General features: G+C 39.8%; 1 pseudogene across 1 annotated transcript; it reads right to left on the bottom strand.

Moving 5' to 3' along the window:
* Positions 1–1,961: 1,961 nt before the first annotated feature.
* On the bottom strand, positions 1,962–2,379 carry LOC111540860 (annotated as a pseudogene). The gene has a single exon (XR_002731111.2). The product of XR_002731111.2 is annotated as an NADH dehydrogenase [ubiquinone] 1 alpha subcomplex subunit 1 pseudogene (transcript).
* Between the last annotated feature and the right edge of the window lie 4,408 nt (positions 2,380–6,787).

Raw genomic sequence — 6,787 nt, 5'->3', positions numbered from 1 at the left:
GGTCTCTTGCTAGGAAGGTCTAGTTTAAATTTAAGAGATGTCAATGTACATACAGGAATAATTGATTCTGATTATACCAGAGAAATTCAACTAGTTATCAGTTCCGCAACTCCGTGGTCTGCTTCCCCAGGAGAAAGAACTGCTCAGTTGTTAGTTCTACCTTATACAAAACTGGGAAGCAGCACAGTAAAAAGAATGAGAGGATTTGGTAGTATAAATCCAGCAGAAAAGGCTGTCTATTGGGTTAATCAAGTGTCTGACAAAACACCTATTTCTACAGTAACTGTTCAAGGTAAAGACTTTGAGGGACTAGTAGATACTGGAGATGATGTTTCTATTATTGCTTTAGATCAGTGGCCCTGGCACTGGCCCAAACAAAAGGCATCCATTGGTATTGTTGGAGTAGGAGCTGCCTCAGAAGTTTATCAAAGTTCCTTAATTCTGCCATGTCAAGGGCCAGATGGAAAGGAAGTGACTTATTGCAACAATGGGGTGCTGAAATATCTATTCCTATGGATCAATATAGTAACAACAGTAAATAAATAATGAAAAAAAAAGGGATATCTCCCAGGGAAAGGACTAGGAAAAAATGAAAATGGCCAACCAGAACCTTTAAAACTAAAAGAGCAAACAGAGCAAACTGGATTGGGGTATCATTTTTAGGAGCAGCCATTGTTGAGCCCCTGGCTCCCATTCCTCTTGTTTGGCTAACTGACACACTGGTTTGGGTAGAGCAATGGGTGCTGAAACAGGAAAAACTGGAGGCTTTAAAAAAATTGGTGCAAGAACAATTGCAAAAGGGACACATAGAGCCTATTTTCTCTCCTTGGAATTCACCTATGTTTGTTATTAAGAAAAAATCAGGGAAATGGAAAATGTTAACAGACTTGAGAGCCGTTAGTGCTGTAATTCAACCCATGGGTGTGCTGCAACCAGGGCTGCCCTCCCCAACTATAATTCCTAACTACTGCCCTCTCATAGTGACAGATTTAAAAGATGGCTTTTTTTTTTTACCATTCCTTTAGTGACCCAAGATTATGAAAAATTTGCTTTTACTGTTCCCACCATAAATAACAAAGAACCAGTGGATAGATACTATTGGAAAGAAAGTACTTCCACGAGGCATGTTAAATAGCCCAACTATTTGTCAAACTTATGTCAGAAAAGTTATTAAGTCAGTTAGAGAACAGTTTAAAAAATGTAATATCATCCATTACATGGATGAAATCTTATGTGAAGCTGAAACTAGGGAGGAATTAATACTATGCTACAAACAGAAAAGGCTGTAACTGCAGCAGGATTAATCATAGCCCCTGATAAAATCCAAACTTCCACTCCATTTCAATATTTGGAATGAAAGTAGAACAAAGTACCATTAAGCCTCAAAAGGTTCAAATTCAAAGAGATAATTTAAAACTCTAAATGATTTTCAAAAATTATTAGGAGACATTAATTGGATTCATCCCACTTTAGGCATTCCTACTTATGTTATGTCTCACCTCTTTTCTACCTTATGAGGTGATTCTGACCTTAACAGCAAATGCTCTCTAGCCAAAGAAGCATTAGAAGAACTTCAATTAATTGAAGAAAAAATTCAACAGGCACGAGTGACTCAAATTGATCCACTACGTCATTACAGTTTTTAATTTTTCCTACTAAACATTCAACTACAGGTGTTGTTGTTCAACAGGATGATCTAGTTGGGTGGCTTTTTCTACCTCACAATACAACTAAAACACTTACTCTACACTTAGATGAAATTGCTGTACTGATAGGTCAAGCAAGGCTGTATACAACAAAATTAATGGGACATGATCCAAATCAAATTATAGTTCCTTTAAATAACAGCAAATTCAGCAAGCTTATGTTCATTCCCAGAAATGGCAAGTTAATTTAGCTAGTTTTATTGGTATACTTGATAATCATTATCCTAAATCCAAAATATTCCAATTTCTAAAATATTTTTTTCATTTTATTTTTATTAAGCACTACATAACACATTGCATGTTACATAATACACTGTATAACCTTCTACCAGGGGTAGATGGCCATAAATGAGTTATTTTTTTCATCAATCAGGAAAATGCTTCCTTAATCAATGTTCTCCAAACCCTTTGACACATAGTAACGATTAATTCCAGAGATGCGCCTATCTCTTTCTGTCAGTTTCCAGTGATACCCAAGATGAGCAATCCTTTTTTCCTTGCCCCCGTTAGTGAACCTCTGGATGTACGCAGTAGCCAGTCCTGGAATAAACAAGCACACGCCCATGACAGCGAGTCCGGGGAGAACCTCGAACCACATCTCTGCCCCATTACCTAGGCCAAAACCCTACTTCTGGGTCCTAGAAAGGTGACCGGGATCGCCCAATTTCTAAAATTGACATCATGGATATTAGTCTCCAATACTCAAAAGACCCCTATTGAAGGGGCCAATACTGTTTTTACTGATGGATCTAGTAATGGAAAGGCCTCATTTGTAGGATCTCAACAACAAGTTTTTCAAACTGATTTTGTTTCTGCTCAAAGGGCTGAACTTATGGCTATAATTACAGTACTAAAAACCTTTAAACAGCTACATTATTTCTGATTCAGCCTATGTGATGCAAGCCATGCAAAATACTGAATGTGCCTTAATTCAAAACGTAACTGATGATCAACTCAATCTTTTATTTCATTCTTTACAACAAGCAGTACAACAAAGGCATTCCCCTTTGTATATCACTCATACAAGAGCACATACTAACCTCCCCAGCCCTTTAACCAAACTCAATCAAAGGGCGGATGCTCTGGTTTCTGCAGCTTTTACTGATGCACAAACATTCCATTCTTTAACCCATCTTAATGCCACAGGCCTCAGAAACAGATATGGCTTATCTTGGAAACAGGCTAAGGAAATTGTACAACATTGCTCTGCCTGCCAAGTTTCACATCTGCCACATTAAGGAGCAGGAGTTAACCCTAGAAGTTTATCTCCAAATTCCATCTGGCAGATGGATGTAACACATGTTCCTGCCTTTGGAAAGTTGTCCTTTGTTCATATTTCAGTAGATACTTACTCATATTTTATTTGGGCCACATGTCAAACAGGAGAAGCTACAGCTCATGTTAAAAGACGTCTTTTATCTTGCTTTGTAGTTATGGGAATCACAGAAAAAAATCAAAACTGATAACGGCCCAGGGTACTGTAGTAAAGCTATGGCTACATTTTTTCAACAATGGAATATTACCCATATTACAGGTATTCCATATAACTCACAAGGACAAGCAATAGTTGAAAGAGCTAATCATACCTTAAAAACTCAAAAACAAAAAGAGGGAGACCAGGAATACAAAATACTGCATATGCAATTACACTTAGCTTTATCAACATTAAATTTTCTAAATTTACAACAAGATCAATCCATGACTGCAGCTGAACAACACTTGACAGGACAAAAGGAAAACAAAAAGGCCGGACAAGATATATGGTGGAGGGATATTCATATAAAAAGCTGGGAAAAAGGAAAGATACTTACATGGGGAAGAGGATTTGCTTGTGTCTCTCCAGGTGAAAATGAGGTACCTGTGTGGGTGCCCACCAAACATTTGAAATGTATCATGATCCACACCAGGAAGAGAGGACTCTGGGAAGAGCCAGAGCTCCTGATACAAGTGATGGCATGAACGAACATCTCACAGACAAAAGAGAAGACCGAGAATACTCGTCAGGCAGATCCTCCAACATGGGAACGAATCAAGAAGCTGGTGCAGATGGCAGAAGACAGCTTGAGAGCACAGAACAAACCAAAAACAACTAGTAACTTAATGGTGGCCATGCTGGCAGTACTTACTGTGGTGGTAAACCTCCCTACTGTAGGAGCAACTCAAAATTTTACTTATTGGGCATATGTCCCATTTCCTCCTTTAATTAGGTCTGTGAGTTGGATGGACCCGGTTATTGAAGTATACAACAACAACAGTAACTGGATGCCTAAGCCCATAGATAATTGAGGGCCAATGCATTCTAATGAGGAAGGGATGAAAATGAATATATCAACAGGATATAAATATCCTCCAATATGCCTGGGACCTGCTGCTGGATTCTTACAAATTGGCACACAAGTCTAGTTGGCAGTAATTCCTGGAAAAAATAAATCACAGGCTGCTTTACAAATGATTTTGGGGCAAAGTTTAAAATATAACCATTCCAGCCCTAAAACTCAGCAATTCCGTCCAAACAAGCTTGAATGTAAGCAAAATAAAGTTTGGTTGGAAGGTGTAGATACTTGGACTTGAGAAGACTGTATAGCAAGTAAGGCTGAGGTGCTACAAAATAATTCCTGTGGAATCGTCATTGATTGGTCCCCTAAGGGGATTTTCAAACCAAATTGCACCAGAAGACCCTCTTGTAAAGCAAATGTAACAAACTGATGGAATTGCTGGCAATGGAATCATACACAATACATTCAGACGGAAGCTGATGCCCCTATCATATGGAATCCTGCTGGCATTGTCGCCCCTAGTCCAAAAATGATATCTCCTGCCATAGGACAGGAACATTCAGAATTATGAAAATTAACTGTAGCTCAAAGTCCAATTAAAATTTGGGAGGGTAAATATGAAAAGTACAGCGGGGAGGGAGGTAAGGATAAATATGCTCTTTCTTTTCTTTCCAACAGGACGTTTTGGATTCAAAGTTGTGTTCGACCACCTTCTATGTTACCAATAGGAAATGTTACTATTGATATAAATACATGCTCTATTACCTGCCCAGAATGTCCCCTATTTACCTGCATTAACTCAGCTTTTGATAAAAAAACAAACAAACAAACAAAATAAAAACTATTTTGTTAATTAGAGCCAGGGAAGGAGTCTGGATCCCTGTGTCTCTAAACAGACCATGGGAAGCATTACCAGCTATTCATATTATAACTGAAATCCTTAGGAAACTTTTATCCGGTTCAAAAAGATTATAGTGGCTCTCATATTTGCTATAATTGGCCTCATTGCTATTACTACTACTGCTGCAGTAGCTGGTGTGGCTTTACAGTCATCTGTGCAAACTGCTGAATTTGTTGATAAGTGGCAGAAAAATTCCACAAAATTATGGAACTCTCAGGCTCAAATAGATTAAAAAAAATAGTTAATCAAATTAATGATATCTGTCAGACTGTAATTTGGATGGGGGATCGTATCATGAGTTTAGAAAATAGAATTCAAATACAATGTGACTGGAATACATCTGATTTTTGTATTACTCCCCATAGTTACAATGAAACAGAACACCAATGGGAAAAAGTTAAACATCACTTGGAAGGAAAAGAGGAAAATCCCACCCTCAATATCGTAAAACTAAAAGAGCAGGTTTTTGAAGCCTCTGAGGCTCACTTAGCCCTGCTCCCTAGAACTAATATTTTGAGTAAGGCAGCTGACGGGTTGTCTGCAATCAATCCTCTTAAATGGATTAAGGTCATTGGAAGTTCTACATTTGTGAATTTTATTCTAATAATTATGTGCTTGTGCTGTCTCATTTTAGTCAGCAGATGCAGAAGCCGCCTCTGGAGAGAAAGTCGCTGCCGAGAACAAGCAATGATAGCTGTGGTGGTTTTGCAAAAAAGAAAAAGGAGACATGTTGGTAGAAGAGCTGAGGCAAGACTTGCTTGTTTGACATAATGTAAAACAGTCTTGGAACATGTCTTGGGTCCAGGGTCTAAAACCCCTCGTGGCCTTTGGAACACCAAGCTTTGTGCCAAAGGGTGGAAGGCTGCCCTGCTGCACCACAATCTAAGCCTAGGGCATAAAACCCCTCATGGCTTGTATGGAATCCAGGGCTCAGGGCATAAAACACCTCATTGCCTCTGGAATGTGTCTAGACTTGCTGGCTTCTTGCTTCTTGCTCTCCCAGGCTCGTAAATTGATTGTATATTGAGGTAGAAAAACATGTTCTCCATTATCTTGAGTAGCAGAGCATGTTCCATATGCTTCAAAGAAACTGCTAAACTATCACAGCTATAGATCAAACACTTGATGCACCGCTTCCTTTCTACCCCCACGTCCTCACCACCTGCTTCTTTGTTTGATCACTCCCAGAGCTCAGGGCCTTTGCAGCCTCCATATTGCTGTTGGCCCCCTGGACCTACTTTATGCACTGTTAACTTGTCTTGTCTCATTGCTTTGACTCCACCGTATTTTGTAGCCCCCACAGCCTGGTGTTGGGTCTGAACACCCTAACACAATGCCACAATTTTCTCTCCCTCTCCCCATTCTTTTTCTTCAGGAGTATCTTCCCTAAGTACTGCTCCTTCAGTCAGCCTCTTTTTTGTTGGTTTTGAGACAGGGTTTCACTCCATTGCCAACGCTGGAGTGCGGTGGCATGATGCATGATCATGGCTCACTGCAATCTCCACCACCTGGGTTCAAGTGATCCTCCCACCTCAGCCTCCAGAGTAGCTGGGACCAAAACGGCATGCCAACATGCCCAGATAATTTTTTTTTTTTTTTTGAGATGGAGTCTTGCTCTGTCGCCCAGGCTGGAGTGCAGTAGCGCTATCTCGGCTCACTGCAACCTCCACCTCCTGGGTTCAAGTGATTCTCCTACCTCAGCCTCCCAAGCAGCTGGGATTACAGATATGTGCTACCATGCCCAGCTAATTTTTGTATTTTTAGTAGAGACAGGGTTTCACTATCTTGACCAGGCTGGTCTTGAACTCTTGACCTTATCATCCACCAGCCTCGGTCTCCCAAAGTGCTTGGATTACATGCGTGAGCCACCATGCCCAGCCGATTTTTTTTTTTTTTTTTTTTTT

Source organism: Piliocolobus tephrosceles, chromosome 13, assembly GCF_002776525.5.
Source record: "Piliocolobus tephrosceles isolate RC106 chromosome 13, ASM277652v3, whole genome shotgun sequence".
In the NCBI taxonomy this organism is placed as follows: Eukaryota; Metazoa; Chordata; class Mammalia; order Primates; family Cercopithecidae; genus Piliocolobus; species Piliocolobus tephrosceles.
The sequence above is the reverse complement of the archived record's forward strand: the minus strand, read 5'-3'. Positions and strand labels throughout refer to the sequence as shown.